Raw genomic sequence first — 23,731 nt, 5'->3', positions numbered from 1 at the left:
GGCTCCATAGACCATGATTTGGGTGCCTATTTGATTGGGGCAAGATGGAGGATTCTTCGGGGGTAGATCTTCATAAAGTCTGTGCATGTCATGTATGGATGGAAGGCTGGTAGCCCTTGTGAGTGTGCAAATGCTAGAATTGTGATTTATTACTAGAAGAGGGCTAGACTTAGCAAGAACAAGACTCAACAAAGAAGACCAACCAAGATAACTCGAAGAAAAGCATGCAAAGTGTTGGAATGGGCCATTGATGCGGCTTGCTAGAATGGGATCCAATGTTAGAATGTGTAGATCAAGGTGCAGTAGAGACCATTGGGTGTGACTAGTAAGAGGTATGGATGCATGGATTGCTGCTAGATGGACCACAAAGTTGGAAGGACTATCTAGGTCAATGTACATGAGTGTTAGTAGCAACATGATGTATGTGAAGAGGGTTGAATACAAACCAAAAACTTACAAGGGTCTGTTTGTAAATGGAAGTTGATTTGGGTTTGGACTTAGCTTGATTTACTTTTAAACCTGTCAGTTTTTGAGTGTTTAGACTTTTAGGGTGATGTTTCTATAAGTAAACCTAACTATACCAACTTTACCCTCCTCTACGGGGGGAGTGCTCTACCCACTCAGTGGGGAGCCAATTTAAGCAGTAAAAGGAGGGTTGAGAAACTTTTTACCTCACTTATTACCAATTTGTCAAGAAGAGTGTTGACATCAACGTTACTTTGTTGGGTTCTTGGTGCTTACTAGTTGCTTTGTTGACCGTAAGAATGGGTTAACATCCCCCCTTTCTGACATGGGCGATCGCATCCTCGTGATCATATTGAAGACCTTTTTGTGGGGAGAATGGACAAGCTTTGTCGATGGCTTTGATGTTGATTGACACTCAATGGTCTTTGTCCCTCTGGAAGGAATAAGAAAATCTAGTTAGTGAATGAAAAGCTTAGTGGCTTATTGGGAATACCTAATGGGGTGGGGGTGGGGGGTGGGGTTTTTTGCGAATGATTGCATTTTTATATTTGTGTGAGCATGTTTTTTTTTAAAACTTTTTGCTCACTTTATTTTTGGCAATCATATGCAATGTTACATGTGATTTGTGTTAGTGGGGATGCTAAGATATGTTAATAATGGGAGAGAAGAGAGGGAAGGATCCGGAGGAACGTAGACTTAATCATCAGAACGAGATGGTGATTCTCAGTTTCTCATTTGATTCATTCAAGTGACATTTATCATTTGAAGAAATTGGCCTTCGATGATGTCCCTTTGTGTGGTAGGATTCTTGTCAAATGTTGTTGAGTAGGACATGTTCCTGCTTTCTTTTGCCCATGAGCTTTTTATGTTTTTATGTATATTTAAGTGCTCTTATGAAGCAAATATACATGAAGTACAAGAATTGAGTCATATAGACTCTTATTGAACTGCTCTGTGTTGAAGTAGCCACTTGTTCTGGAGAGGATTGAAAGAATTATGTTGACTTGCGAGGCTAATATATATATCTTAGCTAGGATTTAAGATCATTGATTTGTGAAGATGGTAGCATTGTTTGGAGAGGTTTGGAATTTGAAGGAAATTTCTAGGCGATGGGTTGTACCATTGACCAGGCTTTTTCCCACCATCGCCTTTCCATCCAGAGATGTACCTGGAAGTTGTCGATGGTGAGACTTTGGTGCAAATGTTCTCCAGTGTATGAGTATGGATATATACTCATGGAACAGTTGCTACATTAATTTAGCCAAAAGAATAGTAAGCTATAAGCTTAACAAATATATAATGGCTATTGAAGATCGTTGGGAAAGTGTTAATGCATGAGATGGCCCAATCCGTGATATGGCTTAAATCGTGAAAGTGCAGGTTCTTAATCCGTGAGACTATTAATTCATGAGAGACCTGAACTCGTGAGATTGCAGGTTTTTTGGCCGTGAAGGGATATTCTATGAAATGGCCTAAACCCGTGAAAGTTAATCCTGTGAAATAGTGTTTCTGTGAAAATGCAAGCTGTGAAAGAGTAATTTCGTGAAAGTGTATGCCATAAAAGGGTAATTCCGTGAAGGGTAATTCCGTGAAATGGAATTCTGTGAATGCTAATTCTATGAAATGATCTAAGGCCATGAAAGTGTAGGTTTTGACCCCACGAAGTTGCAAGTTTGACCTCGATGGTTTTTAATTTTAAATGATTGTATGGGTCAGCTAGGGCATGACTTGCAAGCAACAGGCTCTTGTGCACTTATGCTTCACATGGTTCTTGTGCACTTATGCTTCACATCAGAGGGGTGACAAGAGCATTGTGAGTTTGACTTTGATGCGCTCATAAGTATCCGTTGCAGACGTGGGTATTGATTCTTGAATTTGTTGCTCAAATGTTATCGAGGGCAGTAGGTAAAACTGCTGGTTGGTTACCATTGGGGTTGTTTGAATACTCAAGCTCTTGTGTAGGTACTGAATGCACAAGAGTGGTTGAGTGACTTGCTTGGTGTTCCTTGGGCCTCCATTCTTGTCAAACTTTAGGTGAAGCTGTTGGGGTTGAAGTCAGTGGTGAGACTTTCTTCACGTTGTTTGATTTTGGCAACCATATAATGGGATTACCATCATAGTATCCTTGTTGTTAAAGAACATGCACATGCACCCATCTTTGATGAACATTATAAACTGGTGGCTGGTGTTCTTAGTGCTGAGGCTTCCTTCTTTGTGTAAGCTTAGGGGACTTTGTAATGCACTTGGGAATCCAAGCTTTGGTATTACTTTGGTAGTACCCTTGTGCTTGCAGTAATGTTTTTGGTACCCACACTTGTTGACTTGGTGGAGTTCTTTGAGGAACTCGCATAGGCTTTTGTGGACGGTGTTGTAGAGTATTTGTCTTTTTCTTTGGCCTCCAAGTGCTACATTTAGGAAGAGGCTTTGACTGTCAAGGAACCCAAATTTGATTGGCACCTTCATAGTAGCCTTGGGCTACAAGTATCTGATTTTTCACCCACATTTTGATACCATTAAGATACCTTGACCTTGGCTATCTTGGTGGAGTTTTCTTTTTGGTTGATACAGAAGGTTTGGGGTCCTCCTTCATATTGGTTGGCGCTGAGGCTGCAGGTTTGAGACTCATGGTCATTATTGATGATAATGAGGTTAGAGTCTTTGTGGAGTGGCTGTCGATGATGAGGCTTTCGAGCATGTAGTTGTCTCATTTGATGGGGTTTGTCGATGAAAAAGGCATAGGCTCCGGGGCTTTTCCTTTGAGTTCCTTGTTAGAGATAGATGCTTTATCGGAGTCGGTCGTTTGACACTGTTTTTGATTATTGTGTAGTGGGGCTTTCGTGGAAGAGGCTTGTAACCTTTTGCATTCAGCATCATAGAAATCCATTAAAGTTGGATCTTCTTCCTTGCAGTATGGTATTGTCAACATTTTGTTGTTGACTATCATGATGACTTTTTGTTGTTGACTATCATGATGACTCTATCGCTAGCAAAGCACAATGGTGCTTGGGCAGTAATAGTCCATTTATGTCCCAAGATCAAATATGTTTCCAACACATACTTAACCACAAAAACCTTGCAACAAGTAAGGGGATTATTTTCAATATACATTTTCAAAGTACCCCAAACATGGCATGTTCAAGTCTTGTGTAAAAGGAATCCTTTCAGAATGAGCCATGAGTATCGGTTGACCTAACAAATCCCATAGCTCGAGGGTCATGAGATTGTGTTCTTTGTTGGATAAAGCTGTGCTTGAGATGTGGTGATTTTATGGAATATTTTCAATCCAACCAAAATCCTAGGGATCTTTTTAGTTAGATATGTTGGAAGTTCCAGCTCCTCTATGATCTCATTCTCTCGTATAATAGCAATTGCACAATGCTTGCAAAAGTGTTCAAGGTGACTTTTTACATGGATTCATCTATTGAATACAACGATTCACCTATGCAAGTTTCACCAAGGATGACATCATACTCAAGGGAATCTATGGTAACATTGGAATGTAAATTCCATATCTCCACCGATTGTTTGAGTAGCGTAGCTTAAGACTATTGTCTGTAGGGATGAGTTTAGGTTGTCCCAATGACACCCAAGTGTCTATTGTCATGATGTTATGAGATGACTAGCTTGAGGGCTAATCAATGTGTATTTTCACTTAACATCATTGCTTGTAGGGAAATCTAACCATACCATGATCGAATCTTCCAAAGGAACCATGGATGTTTCAGTTTTTGTTTCAGCCTTAGATCTCGTTTCTATTTCATATTCCCATTCGCTTTCATCCTCATTTTGGCTCTCAACTTTTTCAAGAGTACCCAATGTGTACAATGGCACACTTGGTCCTCTGACAATTCAAAATGAGGTCTATTTGGAAGCTTGCAAATCCTCACAGTCCTGTTCTATGGAGCTCTTTATATCTTAGTATAACTCATGGACTGCTTTAATTTTGTAAGGGAATTATCGAACTCCTCACGTGCTTTCTCAAGCGCATAATTCGTGCAATCTATCTCAAATGACTCTTTTGTAGAGAGTATGTCTTCCTCTTGAAAGGGGAAGCAATACTCCTTTGGGCTTTGTATTTTGGTTGCTATTTTAGGATTGGCGTTATGAGGCTCAATCACAATTGGTGATCTTGTAAGACATTCAACCAAGCTAAGCATGCTCTCTTGAGCTTGCTTTTTGTGTTTCACATATGTTATGTGATCGTTATTATCAATTTGGGGTGGTTGGGTGGGTTATAGTTTCTTGATTGGTCTATTAAGTGCATTGAGTGACGAATTAAAACTTGTTTCATCCTCACTTAAAGTGACATACTAGAACTTGTTTCATTTTTTGACTTTCTTTGGATTGTCAGTTTTCATTATGGTTGCCCATGCGACGAGATCGAATTTTCTTTTAGGCTTTTATACCATGTGTTGCACATATGGGTTTTAAGGTTTGCGTGGTGGGCATTGAGGTGGATGCTTCTACATCATGTATAGCTTTTGGCTCTTTTGTTTATGTCCCCTTTTGGGTTTATGACCTCCACATGCTCCTTTTCCTTGTCCTTTAATTCAACCCTGTTTTCCATAGTTACATTGAAGCAACTCGTCTTGGGCAATCTTGGAACATGCGATCAATGCCACATCGTTTACACATGGGTCACAAAAGTGTTAGTGACTATGGGCATGGAAGTATTCCAAACTGTGTGCAGTCTGCCACCTTGTGAGGTCCACGACAATAGAAACACTAAAGTGTTTGATTAATTGCTTCCTAAGCAGTTTCTACCCTTTGGACTGTTTTTATTTGGTACATGGGGAGATGGAGGTTTTGAGTCAATTGTGGATGAAGTGGGACACTTTTTAGTATCATGATCAAAGGTTTTATAATATATGTAGTATAGAAAAATAGGTGCCTTGTATGCACAATGGGGATTGGGATGGTCGTAGTGATTTCACTCAACACAAGGCATTTCATTCCTCACTTGTAAAGGCATTAAGGATGTTTGGTTTTAAAGGATCTCATCTTCTCTTAGAGATGTCGATTTGAAAGCTTTTAAGCAAGGCTGCATAGAATTCGGGGAATGACAATTCCGAGATCAATCTTTCTTTTGCCATTGCTTCACTTGGTTTAGATGAGGAACACCTTGTAGGGTATATATATTTTTTGTTTTTTAATTATATATCATTCTTAGGGGTTGAGGTATGGCCCGAGCTTCTCTATTAATTGTTAATAGTGATCTATTTGATTTATTTACTAGTTAAAGTTTGTATTCTTTTAAACAACAGTATATGCCTTAATAAAGAATGTCTTATCGCAATCTCAAGTTGAAATGCTAAAATCTTTGTGAAAAGGATTATTTTCTTAAGAAGGTAACATGGATTCTAGTCCTATGGTTTAGTTGAGTAAATGGATTGTTATCTTGGTTAAATTAAGGTACACGTATAATTTCTCCTTGCCTTGATGCTGCCCCGTTCTTGTGCTTGTGTAGCCGGACGGCGGAGACATTAGTAAGGCCCGGAGTCCGCCCATAGTATCCCTCATACCATTGGGAGAATGAGGTTCGTCGATTGAGGCGAGTAATTGTGATGCTGCCTAGTTCTGAGGGCCCAGGCTAGTGCGATGAGTTAGCCCACCCTAGTGCGTAGACATCCCTCCGAGGGGTAGGAGGATCGAGCAACGGAGCCTGAGGGGGCGACAGGCCGGTTTGAGTCCTCGCCAAGCACCGATGATAAGGTGTATGGTCCTGTAGGGTTTTGCCCAACATGAAGAGGCTGGAAGGCCGAATTCTAGATCATTGACAGTATAAAGGAAGAGAATAAGAGAGCCAGTTTGGCTTGTATGGAATTGATTCTTGTATAAACTTTTTTTTATCAATCTTGTCTTTGGCATTATTGTACTATGAAAAGAGAGTGTTTTAACGAACCTTGTTAAAGGGCCTTAATTAAGGAACATGTTTATTTATGTCAAATAGTGTGGTAGGATTAATTAGAAAACAAATTGATGCATGAGTAGGGTGGAAAGTGGGAGGATGGAATGCCCCGACGGCACCATCCTACGGACGGGTGGACCCGATTAGTCGCGTAGCTTTCCAACAGATTAAGAGAAAGCCCTACACTAGATAAATAGGTTCTCGAGCAACTCTATTCTAGGAGACTAGGCCATTGGCTGTGCCTTGCGTGGATGAGGAAAAAAGCGTTGTTTCTAGCAATCAAGATTAGTAGTTGCCCAAATTATGATCAATTACCCTATGGGTAATTTGACTTTTAGAGAAAACCATGCTCCCCCTATGGGATAGGACTAGGTCTTACCTACAAATCGTATCCTTGAATCTTTACATGGTCAAGGTGTCGACGAATAGGAAATTTTCTCCAAGCTAAGACTTAGTAGACTATCTTAAGTGTTTCCTCTATTTTGGAAGGGGGGAACCTTACACCAACGAGCGTTATCACATCGCCGCATTGCACTTCGGGTACTCGTCTCCCTCCTCTCACCTCACTTCACTCACACACACTCACTAGAATGCATTAGGGAAAGAGATTAGCAAGAGGATTAGCAAGAGCAAGACTTGATTTCACAATGGGAGAGTATCTTGTATTATAAGAGATATTCACTTATATACATGGCCATAAATGTTCACACTCACTTAAACTGTGGTCGGCCAAGCACTTTAGGCTCATAAGAGGCGTAATGCTATTACAATGACTACTCTCATAATATATCCATGAAATACATCACTTAGGACTTCATCCTAACTTACTATCACATGCTCTTGAAGTAGGAATTGCCATAAATACTTCGTTACACTATTACGGGCGCCCGTCCCAAGTTGTAGCTTTGGACACCATTGCTTCATATCTTGAATATATGAGCCTTTCGTGTATCTATCGTGACTCCTTGATGTAAAGTAATGGCGGTAGATCTTGTTAACCCTAGGAATGAGTTAACATGGATAGCCCTAACACCATGGAAAGGGTGTAGGGTGCAACCACAGGTCGTGGAGATTTTCCCTTCCACACTCAAGAGCACCATAGTTCAACTGAGAAACGAACAAGTCTTGCCTTAGCACACAAATGCACGATCGGGGTGTGTCACTCACCTTGTGAATGCAGGTTACTTGAGATTCTTGTTGTAGAGGTAGCGTTGCTGCACAAGAACACCTTAGAGCTCCACTTTGTTTGCCACCGCCCGCCACACTCTAATAGAAGCTCAACCCTCTCTCTCTCTCTCTTGCCTATTCACTCACATAATGGAGCATGTAAGAGCTCAACACTCACTCACAAGAGGAGAGGAAAACAACACACTTAGATTATGCATAAGAAAATTAGTGGTGAGAGTTACATTTTGCCTTTTATGTGTGGCTTCTAGGTAAACTCTCTTCGGCGACCAAAGTTAAAAATTAGGTGTTAGGGCTCATTTGGCTACTCTAGCTTATGTTAACACCGAATCCACAACTAGTACTCTCCACCTTAGAATTTTGGCCAAACTCACTAGAAATGTCGGGTTTCATTGGAATGTGCTTACCATCTTCAACAATTTTGGGCGGCCGCATCAACATTGTGGATGACTTTGGTAGACCAGTTAACAAAATTGATACGGATGTGGATGTGCAATTGCCATTAAAGAGTTCTATTAGTATATGTGAGTGCAACATGAGACTTCTAGTAGTGGGAATTTTCATAGGAAGTTTTTCATAAGCATTGGTGTTCATGTTAGGAATTTGATCCTTCACTATATATAAAAAAGACAAAGAATGATTTGGTGGTAATTGTGATTTATGTGGACGACTTAATAGTCAACACAGGTGATTGTGGGAATGATATTGCTAAAATGAAAGCATCGTTGGGTAGCCAGTTTGATATGAAAGACTTGGGAGAGTTGAGATTCTTTCTTGGCATTGAGGTGATGAGGACACCAAATAGCATATGGTTGGTGCAAAGGCAATATGCCTTGGATATATTGGCAAAGTATGGTATGATTAGATGCAAGCCTATGGCGACAACATTGGAGCAAAACATAAAGATAAGGATTGATTTTGGTGAAGAGATAGAAGATATTACCATGTATAAGACGATGGCTGGTAGCTTGATTTACCTAACTGGAAAGATAAGGGATACTTTTGGTGAAGAGTTAGCAGATGTTACAATGTATAGCAAGATGGTTAGTATCTTGATTTACTTGCCTATCACTAGATTGGATTTATGGTATGTGTGAGACTAGTTATCCAAATTTTATGTAGGGTCCCAACAAACCACATTTGGATGCTATCAAGAGGATCAGGAGATATGTAAAGACTACTACCCATTATGGTCTATTTTATGAGCATGGAAAGGATATGATAGTGTATGGTTACATGAATGTAGATTGGACAAGAAGTGCTTATGACATGAGATCTACAAGTGGGTATACATTTAGCTTGGGAAGTGCTATTGTGAGTTGGAGTAGTACTTAAGAAGCAACCCACAGTTGCATTATCTAACATGGAGGTAAAGTATTAGATCTACTAGTGGGTATGCATTTAGCTTGGGAAGTGTCGTTTTATGAGTTGGAGTAGCAAGAAGTAAACCATAGTTGCATTATATAGCACATAGAGGAATTGTGATAACATGAGTAGTATTCAGTTATTGCTGAGTAATTTGGTATATTATACAAGAATCAAACACATAGAGGTTCATTATCATTTCATTAGAGAGAAAGTGTTGGATGTTGATAGGTTGATTTGGCATGAAGACCGAAGAACATGTTGCCAACATCTTTACAAAGTCACTTGGGAAAGAGAAGTTTGAGTACTATATAGATAGACTTGAAGTACTAGTAGAGATGGATATGACAAACTTGAGGGGGAGTGTTGAGGAGGTGTTGAGATAGCAAGTTCATCCGCATAGTGTAGATGTGATACATGTGTGATGTGCATTAGTGTGTGGATAATAACTGGCCATTCCCAAAGGCCAAGTGTGTGGACATTTTGGTGTTACATTAGTATATAATTGTTTGTTCCTAAAGGCCAAGTGTGTACATTTTGGTGTTACATTAGTATGGTGTGAACGTATCATTATGTGTGTGAATTTTTGGAAGATGGAGTGTGTGTGAAGGAGACTGGAATAAAATAATGGCTTCTTCTATTCTTGTCTATGGTTTAGCGAGAGATAATTACAGCTTATACAAGTGTTATCCATGCATCCCCATTCTATTTACAAAACTAAGGCTGAGCACACAACAAATTAAATATATCGGGCAAGGAAGGTGAAAGAAATTGGTAGGCCAGGGCTACTAGCCTTCCATCCATACATGACATGCACAGACTTTATGAAGATGTGCCACTGAAGAATCCTCCATCTTGCCCCAATCGAATAGGCACCCAAATCATGGTCTATGGAGCCTTTAATTCCATGCACCCAAATGGAGTTCTTCACACAAAGAAATTATTCAAATCAACTAGGCTTTGAGCAACCTCCAAGGCATAAAACTTGCCTCCAAAGTTGCCCACCAAAAGGTCAAAGTAAGATGTATACCCAAGGTCGACATTGTCCATAGAAATTTTATCGTCAAGCCATGCAAGCTTTGTAATGCTTCACTTCTTTCCTCTACCATCGTCATGCTTCAAGCACGAGAACCAATTCCCACCAACACCTTAAGAAGATACTCAAGAATCACCTAGATCCATCAAGCCATGTCCGTCAAGCCATCATAGCTCGTGGTTTACCAATCTACATGCCACATACACTGACTGTCCTAAATTCTTCTATTCTCATAAAGAACCCAATCTCATCCACAACCATCTCATCAAATAGCCTCGTTACACTTAATTTCATATCCCCAACCATATGTAAGAGTCAAAGAAAGCAAAAATATAAGTGTCAAAGAAAGTGGTGAGTTGGAGTTTTCACCGGAAGGAGCTTTTCCAAAGGCCCAATGCCCATGCACAAAACCTACAATATACACATAAGCTTTGAATTCAGTAGTAGACACATCTAACATGAATAGGCACTGACAATCTCAAGCACCATCACTAAGCCTCATTTATCGATAGCCATCTAGGTACATCTAGGTACATCTCTGGGATGGGAGGCAACAACAAGTAATCTCAAGCACCTTCACCATGGATGGCAGGCATAAGCCTGGCCCATGGTATGATCCATCACCTAGAACCTTTTCAAATGAGTAGGACATTTATGTCACCTCTTCTTTTTCCATACCCAATCCTTGCTCCAAATAGCCTCTATCCCTAGTGGTGGTGGTCGACTCTATTATAGCTATGGGCAAAGCCCACTACCACGTATTAATAATCTAACAATCTTAAATCTCCAAGAAAATGGATGTCAAGTAAATGTTGAGGAAAATAAGTAATGAGAGTTGAAGAAAGCAGTTGAGTTGGAGAAATATTTAAGTATACAAGTGACTAGTTTTTACATGCTAGGCCAGCCAAACTTAAAAATGGTTTGGCCACTATGATTAGTCTGAAGCAAGTATGTACACAAAGTCCTTAGAATTTCCCTATTTGACAATTACCTCAAGGTAAGCCTGCTTTATATGTTCTATCACTATCTTATAAAAGATAGGTGCCCGTTTGAGTATATAAGGTGGCAAATCACCTTACAATGGTGGTTTGGGCAGGTGAAACCATGTTAGCCTATGAATTGATTAAATAAACCCCTTTCTAATGGTGGGATCATATCCTCACAACACCCAAGCCAATGTTGAAGCTACTGGGGTGGAAAGGTGTGGAAGTAGCTTGGGCCCTTCAAATTTAGGCAGTTTGGTAGAAGACATCCCAGTTTGGTATTTAGCTATGGATTGATCCCAATTTTATCACTTCGCCTTACATGACACATTGGTGTTATAAGTTTTGGGTAGCCTTGGTTGGTGGCTTATTGAGGTATCATGAAAAGTATATGCAATGTAGAATTTCTTCATGGTGTGGAAGTAGCTTGGGCCCTTCAAATTTAGGCAGTTTGGTAGAAGACATCCACACCCTTTAACTGGTGGAATGAGTGTGAGGACCACCAATGAATGATTAGCATGGGTAGATGGCCATCCTGACCTTCTTAGCATGACATGATATTATGCCCCAGCCTCACAGCATGTGATGCTTAGAGATTGGTCTTCTTTGTGGTTAATACATTGGCTAGAGCGAGGTTGGGTTGTGTTGAATTAGATTTAAAGTAGAGGTTACATGTATTAAAGCTCTTTGGAGGTACTTATAGAGTTGATGGTTCTCTAGGTGATAGGTTGTACCATGGGCAAGGCTTGCACCAACCATTGTCCCCCTATATGGGTCCCCCCATTTAGAATGTAACCTAGAGGGTTGGTGTTGATGAGGTTAGTTTTATAGGTACATATGTGTCCGTATATGTTGTGAGTTGCATGATGTGAAAAAAAATGTGTTCGTACATGTCATGAGTTGCAAGATGTGGAAAAAAATGTGATGCCTATAGTTAAATATATAGGTGATGTGCATGGACAATGGGCAAAATGTGTAACCTATATAAGCATTTTTTATAATGGGTAAAATGTGTACCCTATATAAGCATGGACAATGGGTGAAGTGTGTACCCTATATAAGCATTTTTCACACTATGAAATACACAATCATTTCCTAATTCTTAATTTTTACACTTTCTATTCCTAGAGTCTCACTACCTCTCTCTATAATCTTGTAAAATTTAAGGTCTCTTCTTAATTTTAGACTTTTCTAAATTTAAGCTCTTTCCCATATAGTTCTACCTTTGAAACTCAGTTTTAATTTTGATTTCTATGGAGATAATTTCCATTAGAGTAGGTATTCTCTCTCTAAAGATGACTAAGTCTTTATTAGGATATGGTCATGTTCACAAGGTTTCTCCTTCCATTACTTAAGTCATTAATGAGAAATTGTCCTTATTATTTTGTCACCTTTTCAGACTCTTTTGGATAAAAGCTATGGTATGTGGCCCCGTACATTAAAAGGGTGCCCCGTACATTAAAAGGGTGTTAGGCTACACCAGTTTGGCATGTGCACAACTTGAATAACTTGCCTTTATCTCATAAATGAACAAGAGGGTATACCTATGTGCACCTCAATCTTCCCATTCTAAACTTCTCTTACACTATAACTTGTCGTTATCTCATAAATGAACAAGAGGGTATTCCTATGTGCACCTCAATCTTCCCATTCTAAACTTCTCTTATACTATAGTATGAATCATCAGTGAAGTGCCTTCCCCCATAAACTATGTCTAAAAAATAGGGTTTATATGCACAAATGGACTCAAATTATCTTGGACATATCCTAAATTATTAATCATCCTAAGATTTCTAAATTAGAGGATTTTTATACCTAAGTTTAAAAGGTCTTTAAGACATAATTTCCTATCCCCATAGATGCTAAATCCTAAACCCTCACTACAACATGTTCGGGGAATATCAACATTTTCAAGTAGTCTTGAGGCCTTTAGGATGTCGGGGCATTTTTTCATTTGCTCAGCAGCACAGAAAAAATTAACTACCCATTTTTTTGTTTGCTCAGCAGAATGTATTCACCTTTTAGTGTAATGCTTCATCCAGTGTTCGTTACCTTCCTTTTCCTTGTGACACATTAGTGATTAGTAAGGCATCCTCCTCATTGCTCCACAATCATGGCATGGAAGGATCTATGCGGGAGAGATGTTTTGAGATATACACAAGAGACTCTGGCATCAACCATCCATTTGCCATGCTTACTTCTGGCGTCACTCATTGTCTCATAAAGTCCTGTAAGGTTTCCATCAACCTTTCAAGAAAAAACATCCATCGAACATAAACAACACCATAAAGTGCCACTTCATCAACCAAATGCACCACAATATGCAATTAGCTAGTGAGAATTGTTCTAGGAAAGTTTTCCTCGGTCATACATATTTCCTCAATAGCATTGAGATGAGCCATCTCAATGGATGTAGGATATATCTTCTTTAAGGATATATACCTACATACATTCCAATCATGTGTACTATTTATTATACATAACTTGTGATTGCATGAGAATACCAAATATTAAATATAACTTGGTTAATGAATTTAAGAGAAGATTTATACATCACCAAGCTTTCCATTTTGTAATAAATAGCCTCTCTCACCTTCTTATCTCCACAACCAACTATAGCTATTGGAAGAATAAACTATACATAGAAAAAAATGAAAGTTAGTATATGAGCCTACAAATTATGTACCATTAAGAGAAAATGAATAAAAGAATATGTGAATACCTGTAATATCTTGTGCCAATCATGTGTCTTGAGGCCATATAATTGTACCTTTGCTTTCTTTTTAGTCTTTGTGAAGGCACCTTTCAATGAATGCATTACTCCTATTAGTGTACGAAAAGAGGCAATCACACTTTTCACCTTATTGTGCTCCTTCTTGGTTAATACCCATGGTGCCTTTAGTAGGACCATGTTTCCACTCTCATCTACAATCGGCCATGCACTTTGAGGCGTCCAATATTTTGTAAGTCATCCCTTTCACCCTTGGTATCTTTTTTACCAATTAAATGGTCCCAAATATTTGTTGCCACAATCTTGAAGATATGCATGGGGTCTAAGAGATGATTGATCTTCAACTCACACCAATATGGAAGTTGAAAGAAGATTGAGTGTCTTGGCATCCCATCGGGTGGTGGATTTGGGATGCCTCAAACCAATCTCTATGAGACATCATGTGGCACATAATTGGGATGTGAAGGAAGAAGAAATTGATGATGTTTGGCATACATCACCTTCTTTAGTGTAGAGAGTATTTCTAAAACAAGTGTTGGTCCACAAATTGGACATTTGCCAAACAAGTGTTGGTCCACAAATTGGACATTTGCCAAACCTATTTTAAAATTGAGATGATTGAGACGTAGAGTAAGATAAGTTTAAAGTTATAAAGTGCAAGTATGTACATGAGCACTTTGAGAACCCGGGATAGTCAAGCTCCTCAATCAAAGGCTTGAGGTACACATCCATGTTTGCCACCTCATACTTTCCTGGTACAAGGAGAGCAAGCATGATATAACCTTTCTTGATTACCACCCATGGAGGGAGGTTATAATTCACCAATACAATAGGCTAAGTAGACCATGATGTGGACTTGAAGCCGGATGGGTTAACGCCATCCATGTCCAAGCCAAGACGTAAGTGACGGGGCTCATCTTTAAACTTTGGCCATTAATGCTCCACATGTTGCCACGCCAGTGAATCAGCTCTACAATCCTCATGATGCCATCGTGGTTGAGTGCGATGAGTTTCATGCCATGTCATGAGTTCTACAATCCCCTTACATTTAAACATGTATTGGATGCAAGGAAGGATAGGAAAGTGTCTCAACACCTTTCATGGAATTTTGTCTCCTTGAAAATCATCTCATCATTGTGTTGATTAACCCCTCTAAATCATGCAATCATTGGGACATGCATGTATTCTTGTATAATCCATACCTAGCATAGAGAGCACTTTACGAGACCTATCTCGTGAGTTCGGCCATAGATTTTTAGGGAGAAGAATCTTCTTGAGAAGCCTACAACATAACATAAGAAATAATATGTCAAAATATCTACAAGGAGAGGATATAAAACAAGAGATATTTTCTATTTAAGAGAATATATTGATTGGATCTTACCTAAGAAGACTTGTGCACTTGCATCACTCCATCCATAAGTTGTTTCCAAGTTTAATGGCTCCAAGTTTGCTCAGAGTATAGAGTACAAACATTTCTCATACAAAGGGGTTCTTGCCTCTCTATCCAAGGTCTGCTCCCCTTGTGACATTGAAGCTTGCTCTCTATCATCTACTATGACCTCCCATTCAAAGAAATCATTCACCATGTCTTCCATGATGAGATTCTCTTCCTCCTCATGTGGTAATGGTGGAGGCACCTCATTCATTGGCTCTATACAATGATTCTCAACCATGCTTTCCCTATGAAGCCTTGTCACCTTTTGCAATCTACCCGATGTCATTGAATGGTGTGACATATTGTGTAGCACTATCCTATAGATCTCTTCCATGTCATCAGCACTTGGTTGTGCCAATGCCTCATGAAGCCCATATATATGGATGTGATCAATTGTTATATGACGTCGTCATATATATTGGCCCTTACATCGATCACACATATATTGTATCTTTTCTCTCAACCATGCTGTGGAACCTACATCCAACCCTTGATCACTGTCATACATCTACAATCAAATCAAAAGTGAATACATATTAGCAAAAAAAGACATGCTATCCATAAGTGCCAGGTGGAATTTGGTCTAGGGTTTCACTGCTATGCAACATTTATAGCTACGAAATTTTGCTACTTAGCAAAATTAGTAGCGAAATTTCACTGCTCAGCTTAACGACCTGCAAACTGGTACTCCTATCTAAATTGTCGCCGCCGCATGATTCTTTCTACCTACCCCCTTTGTTGCATATGGCTAGCACAACAGTGGATTAATGGCATCAGCTCTCTTCCTCCCACCCAAGTGCTTTTCATCCCTTCCACCTCTCCCTCCATAAAAGCTCATTCTCTTCTAAGGTATGTGTTTTCTCTTCCTCTCCTATGCTCTTAAGCTTTCATGGAAAGCTTCATCCCTTTATTCTTTACTCTCAAGCTTTCATGGAAAGCTTCATCCATGGTTTGAGGTGAGCTTTTCTCTTCCTTCCCCTCTCTTTCCTTTCTCTTTCTCCTCTCTCTTTTTCCTTACCCTAACCTTAGATTCTACATAGAAGCGCCAATATAGAGCTTTGATGGAGAGTTCTCTATCAAGGCTCTCTATTAGGCTTTCTATTTAGAAGCAAGGTTTAGGGTGTCATGCATTGTAAGTTTTCTATTAAGTTTGTATTAGTGTTAGGGTTAAAGAGACTCACCTTATTTTTCTCCTCTTTCCCTTCTCCTCTTTCCCTTCTCCTCTTTCACTTCTCCTCTTGCTTTCTTATATGTTAGAATGTAGTATACTTTCTAACTTTTTGTTTTATTTTGCTGATATTTTGTAGACTTATTCAAGTCAACAACCCACAACGCTAGCTTCTTGAGGTAAGAGCTCATTCCTTTCTATTATCCTTTTAGGGATTTTTAGGTTTTCATGATTTTAGGGTTTTGTATTTTTTGGGTTTTATGCTTTTAGGGTTAGCTCTAAGCACCGCGACTACCTACAAGTGGATCCCTAAACCTCTCCTACAAGATCAACAAGTGTATGAAGGCAATCGACACATCTAGGTACCATGACAACCAATATGCACCGTTCCTACCCTAGTGATCCCAGCACTGCAAAAATTCCAATGGCAGCCCAAGATAGCCCCATTGTTGTCAACACCAATACTACCACACAAGAAAAGGGAAAGCAAAGATTCAAGAGGAAGCCACGACCATACAACCCCCATCCACTGTCTCCCGATAATGTGATGTACCTTCAACCTCGGCTACTCCACCAACTCTTATCATTCCGACTCCCTCCACTCAACCCTTTGCTTCTCCAACCCCCCTTTTCCTACTTGCTCCCTCCGATGAAGCCTCTAAGCTCCCGAGATAGAGCTACCAACATCACCAAAACCTAATTGGAGCCGCCTTCTCACTCGCAAAAACTCGGCAAGGAGCCAGTACTAAGCCCGCAATGGGGTGATGGGTATCTAGCCTTAGGGTACAAAACCTACTTACAGGGTGCTCTACCAAAAAAAGAAGAAGAAGAAGAAGGAAGGAAGCCATGACTGTTCACTTAGCTAAGCCACGGCGGATGTCCACTCAATGAAGCCATGGTCGTTCACTCCTCATCTGTTTAGTCACGGCCGTTCCCTTTCAAATGTGAAGCCACAACCGTTCACTCAATGAAGCCACAGTCGTTCACTCCTCATCTGCTTAGCCACCATGGTTCTTCCCTTTCAAAATACTAAGCCATGGCCATTCACCTCTCATCAGCTAAGCCATGGCCATTCCCTCTGCTAAGCCACACGACCATTCACTTAGGAAGCCACGGCCATTCACTTCCTAGGAAATCTATAAAAAGGGTCCACCACCTTCATTTCACCCACTTTTCTCCCTTCCCCCTAGCCAAACTCTTGCATTTTTTTCTTGCAAGCTTTCACACTCTCAGGCTAACTTTTTATCCTCAGCATCATGGCAGCCCCCGCCCACTTAGACTCCTCCTATATGAGGTCGTACCTCATACCCCCCAGAAGAAGAGGAGACCTGCCCCGATAGTGGCGGTCACCGTTTCGAGGAGTAGGAAGCACCCTACTCAACTCTCCCACCTAGGCGAGACCCTCATGATGAGGCAAATCAATAGCCACACTATTCAATCTCATGAAGAATAGCCACAAGGTTGAGCACAAGCTTCTCTACTATACTAAACCTTGTTACACAGGGCCATCATCAATCCTACCATTGTGGCCCATCTGGAGCAAATAGGGGTAGGTGGCAGTTTACCCACCAAATCTCCTAAATTCCCTATACTTCAAGGAGACTTATGACACACCAACCAAGTGACAGGTCAGGTCATGGACAATGAGGGCCACCCCCAGACTCTCCACCTTAGTCTGGATGTCATTTGGAAAGCACTACATCTCCCCCGCATCATGGAACAACCCTATGTCCAGCTAGAAAATGTTATGCACCACAGACGGGATACATACTAGGGGCCAACAACAACAAAGGAAAACATGGAGTGGCAGAACATCTCTCTCGCTGCCCAAAGCTAGTCATGCGGGCCTGAGCTCTCTCTTTCCTCCTCACCACCCCGCTGGACAGACAGGTTCAACCAGTGCAATGTGTCCACTCTTGCCTGGGTCCACCAAGGGTCCCATTCCACCTACGCCGACCCCCAGGGCAATCTCACCACCTCCTCCCTTCTCACCAATGTAATCTACCATGCTATCGGGCTAGCCAGAGCGACCATAGCCCATTCGCCTCCAAAGCACAGCCCCCATCCCCACTCCTCTCCCAAAATCCAGACCCTCTCCAACCTCTTCGATCCCCAAACACTATCATGTTGAGACCTAGGAACAAGAGGCCAAGCTCTGCCTAGCTGAGGCTCAACTCAAAAGCGAAACACAGGAGGAAGAAGCCCGGAGGAAAGTGAAAGAAGAGGAGGATATCTGCCACACCACCCAATTTTTTGACAAGAACCTCATCAAAACCCCCAGCTCCGATGGTCATTATTTCCCCTCTCCATCCCTGACCTTTCCTGAAGAAGGCCCATCATCCCCATCCTCCTCTCAAAGGCACACCATGGATATTTTGCACTGGGCCCATGTGGGCCATTTCCATTCCTAGGCCTCCTACTCCAAAGGCATCCACTCAACACATGGCGCTATCCCAGATTTCACACCTAGGGGTTTTCCAACCTTGCCCACCGCCATCACGAGCTGGTCTCATCCATGACTGATTACATGCAAAGACAGCAAGAACATGTCACAGCAGCCCAACAAAACAGAGGCTCCTTGCCAAGGTTGACCAGCAGAGCAGACAACAAGCCCAAGAAAATCTCCACGAAGCTACCCTCGCTAACTAGTAGCTCCATGCATCCCTAGAGGACTTCGAGGCCACCCTCGCCCACCACTCTCTCCACATTCAATGAGCTTCAACAAAGGCTCCAAGCCACCCAAGAGGCTGAACAACAAGTGACCCAAGCCCTTGCCCTTGCCCACAACAAAGTCCAAGAGCTCAAAGGGAGAACTGCAGGCGCTAAGGATGAAGGAAATCACCTTCGACTCTCCTTAAGAAAGTACCGACAGGTGGCGGAAGAAACCCTTCACCAAAAGGATGCACAACTGTAAGCTGCAAGCCTATGCAATTCACCCCACACCCTCCAAGCCGGTACCCAACATTGTCAAAAGAAAGGTTGACGCCTTGATGGACTCGGCCACACAGAGCTGCCATACCTCACCACCCCCCCCCCCCCCGCAAACCCCAACGAATTCCTCAACCTCCTACGACATGACATCTTTCTCAATGACCCTATCTCCCCCCGCCACCCTTTCTTATATCCATCCTCATCACCCTCTTTTTCCAATTCCAAATCTCCTTCTTGGAGGAACCCACATCCCTCCCTCACCCTCCCCATCCACCCTCTTACCACAAACCTCCTCAACTAGGCTAACCTTATCCAATGTGGGCACCCACAACCGATGACCCCCCCATCGACCTCGTTGTTCCCCATGGTCTTTTCCCATACCCTTACCCCTCTTCCAAAACTGCAAAATCTCTCCATCTCCTTGAGCACCAAGGGTGGGAGACGGTTTATTGGGCTTACAAATCCCTCCGTTTGGTAGCTCCCATCCTACTCTCCCTAAGGGCTCCTCATCCTCTACCACTGAATGCTACCTCCAGCTCAGGTAATCCTCCACTGGGATCATCTAATTTTATGATTCCCATGTGGCATTTCCCCTCGACATCTCCCCGAAGAGGTTGAAGAATCCCATGCTTTCTTGTACTCCAACCGCCCAAACCGTGGCTCCGAGGACCAACGACGATGGAGTTAGCCCCAGCAAGCTCCCTCTAAATCCACCCACCCCCTCCCCCCACTTCCCTTCTCACCAACCTCCACCCCCTCACCAATCCCACCCCCACCACCCCTAGGTACCCAGTATCGTACCTAGACACCCCCACCACTTCCACTACAACTCTACCCCTTTTCCCCTCACCATCCTCTACACCCCCTCACATTCCCTTTCCTCCTCCATCACCCACACCTTGTTCACTAACTCCCACTCTCAATCTTCACCTGGGCCTCCCCAAGCACTTCAAGGATATACCTTCTACATCAGCAAGCCCCCCACCTTTCCTCGACACCACCCTTGCCACAGCTACCTCTTCTTCGACTACTCCTCCACCCCTGTCTCGCAATCACCGATTGACCTAGGTGGGGTTGCCAAGGTATCTCACTGATGAAATCATTGGTTATGGTACTCATATCCTTGGCTTCCTCTTGTGATTTTACTTTGCCTTTGTCCGACAGACGGTGAGTGGTAATGCATGTTCCCATCTTTGGCCTCCATTGTGATTTGTGTGGCACAGTGGACTTGTGGTGTCGTACGTCAAAGCATTTGCAACTTTTGTAGTTGTGGTTACATGTTGCCCTTGGGCTTTTCTTTTAGTGGGTGTGGCTTGAGGATGAATTGGGCGGTTCCTTTTCAGTGGCTCTGGCATTTGTCGTCTTCTTATTACCCCTTGGGTTTGTGGTTTCCTTGGTGTGGTTGGCTTTGGTTGGTATGGCCTTTGGTGTCACCAAGGTTAGAGAGGTGGGTTGGGATCTTTGGGGATCCACACTATATTATTACCCTCATAGTATCCATGTGCTATGAGGATATCCTTTGGTACCCACCATTGGTTATTATGGTGGGTGTATGGCTTCAGTTGTGGGATCCTTTGCTGGAGCCTTTTGGGGCCTTACCTGCTCTGTTGGTTGCAATTAGTAGCGTTAGCAGAGCTAGCTTGGTTAGCGAGCGACATTAGCAAAGCTTGAGGTTCAGTGGAGTTGGTCCCTCTGCTGAGGCTTTATTGGAAAGGGGTTTGGGGTTGTAAGGTTCAGGGTAGATTATAAGCCTCTTTTTTGGTGGTACAATCTTATCTTGTGAGAGGAACTAGCTAGGGTTGGCCCTGAGATTGCCCTAGGCTAGCCCTAAGGTTTCCCTTTGAAGAGGATAGCCCTCCACTACTGGCCCAATTAATTGAGAATATTTCTTGCCAGCTTATCCATGCTCATGTCCTTTACTAAGACTCTAGCTAGTGCTGGTGGGCACCCTAGCCGTTTGAGGCTCTTCGTATGGGTGGATGACTTCTACATCCATTCTTAGAGATTGCCTCTGCTAGTGAGATAACACACTCATAAAATATGTAGTATCTAGACCTTTATAAATGGTCATGAAGACTCCTCTTTAGACAGACATAAATCAGTTGATGAGTGAAAAGTCATTTAGTCTTTCATGGGGCAAGGGGACTACAACTCATGTGGAGATACTTGGTTCTAGTAATGTAATCCTACATTATCTCTCCTTCCTCTTGCCTGATGTTATAGACTTGTGTAATGGCTCCGCTCGGCAAGGATCCCACAATGAATGTGTCTCAAGATCTCATAAGCTAGCCTTTTCAATTGGTTTTAGAGACCTAAACCACTAGCCTACTTTTCCTTCAAGGTAAAGTTTATGAATGAACAGGTCTTGGTGGGATCATCAATCCTTCCCATGGCCTCACAAACTTTATTGAGCTTCTCCATGGTGGGGTTTACAAAAGAGATTATATACTATCATCTAGCTTATCCAAGACTACAATCACCACAAATTCACCTCACAAATTTCATGTCCTTGTCTTGGATTATTTACCTAAGTTTGTATCCTTAATCTTAGGGACTAGCCGTTAGAATGGGACCCTTTGACAAATGAGATGCTTGGTCTTTTGGTAAAACTTGATCTCTTTCAATGCCTTGGTGTATAGTCTCCATCTTCTCTTATTTCTTGGAGGTATTTCTGTGGCTTTGGTCAGATTCTTGGGGCCCTTGGGAATTGCTACTGCCTTTTAAGGGCTCTAAGAATCTTTTTAATCTTTGGTGGCCTCTGGTTGCATCTCTCCTCGCCCCATGGCTTAGGTGGTCTAGCTTTACCTTGTACCCCCTCTTTCTGACCCTTGGGGTTGGACTCTCCTATCAAATGAAGCATGGTTTGTTTCATTACTTTTTAACCCACCTTTGGCCTTGGCTTTTGTGGAGATGGAGTGCAAGGTTGGGGCTTTTGTGGAGGTGGGGGATGGGGGCAAGATCCTGACTTCTTTTTATAAGTGGACTTACGTTGGTGTTAAGTCTGTTGAAATATACAAGTGAATAGGGTGTGTGCGGGAACAAGCCCTTGGTTAGAGGCTGTAAAAGAGAATCTGTAAATGTGAGAGAACCTGTGAAAAGGTGAGAGAACCTGTGAAAAGGTGAGAAGAATCTACTAGGAGAGAATAAAGGGTAGCATGAGAAGATTTAGGAAGTGTGGAGATATTCTGGGAGAGGTGGAGAGAATCAAGCAAAAGAGGTGGAGTGAATCAAGGAGAAATCAGTGGGATTAGATGCTTGGATGTAAACTCTATAAATTGAGGCATTGGCCTAATGAGAATTTGCTGGTTTTTGATTATCCATGCTTACATTAAGCTATTACTAATCTCTTCTTAATTATCATCTAATCACTTTGTTAATGATGTTGATTCTAGCATTTGATCCACCATAGCTCATCACATTACTATAATTTTAACATGGTATCAGAGCCAAGCCTAGAATCCATCATGAGCCCATTATCTAGTTAATCAAGATTAGTAGATAATTAGAAAATAATCAAATTTTTAGTTGTTTTCAAGAAGCTTTCTGTACCCCCAGCCAGTGGAGGCGCTCCCTCTCCTTATAGGCTCAACATTAGCCCAAACCCTTCTAGCCCAACATAGCTACCTCATTGCTGCTCTAGCTCATCAACAAATGAGCGTAGCAAACCATCGACGCATTCAGGAGAAATCACAATTTTCTCAAGCGCTTGTTTCTGGGAGCAAAACTGAGATCTTCTCTTCCACAGATCAAATGGGTCTAATTTCACAGATCTTCTCTTCCACAGATCAAATGGGTCTAATTCCTCTTAGGCCCGGGGGTTTTCAAGTATGCTCTACAAGTTGGTGAAGTCAGAATTTGATTTGATCAAGTCTACAGTGAGATCCAAGCTCTTCATCAAATCTGCAGAGCAGGTGACTTTGGTAAAACAGAGATTAAGCATTCAATGTTTGGTCAAATCTTATATTTCTTGGCTTAATCCTCTACTAGACTAATTGCTATTGATAGCCTTGAAAGGATTTGAGCTCATTTGAACTCTAAGGCCTCAGATCTCGGCTCCCCGCATACTCTGTTTTTTGCACACAAAACAGAGAATTAATTTGCTAATTAATGATTAATCAGTACTAATCACTGTATTTTGGTGCAATTGAGGGTTCAAATTAACCATTAGTATTTGATACAGATCCCTATAACTTCAGATTGCAATTCGGAGATGGTTTGATACTCTAACCATTTTGTACAAGTTGGATACCCTTGATTTAATGTAATTTCTAGTGATTTTATGTTGATAAATCTGTTGTAATCATCTCCTAAATACCAGATTGAGTTGTAAAAGGGTAGACACTGCCCTTGAATCTTGAAATTGGATCAAGAGGTAAGACCCCCTTCACATCATCCCATGAGTACAGCACAAGAGATAGCCAAATTTAATGGGGAGCAGTTTTACACATGGCAGACAAAAACCATGTATCTCTGCTCATGAGGAAAAATTTGTGGGGGCTAGTTGAGGGAAGAGATGAATGT

Source organism: Cibotium barometz, chromosome 22, assembly GCF_041138505.1.
Source record: "Cibotium barometz isolate CiBa-2024 chromosome 22, ASM4113850v1, whole genome shotgun sequence".
Lineage (NCBI taxonomy): Eukaryota > Viridiplantae > Streptophyta > Polypodiopsida > Cyatheales > Cibotiaceae > Cibotium > Cibotium barometz.
Note: the sequence above shows the minus strand (reverse complement) of the source record.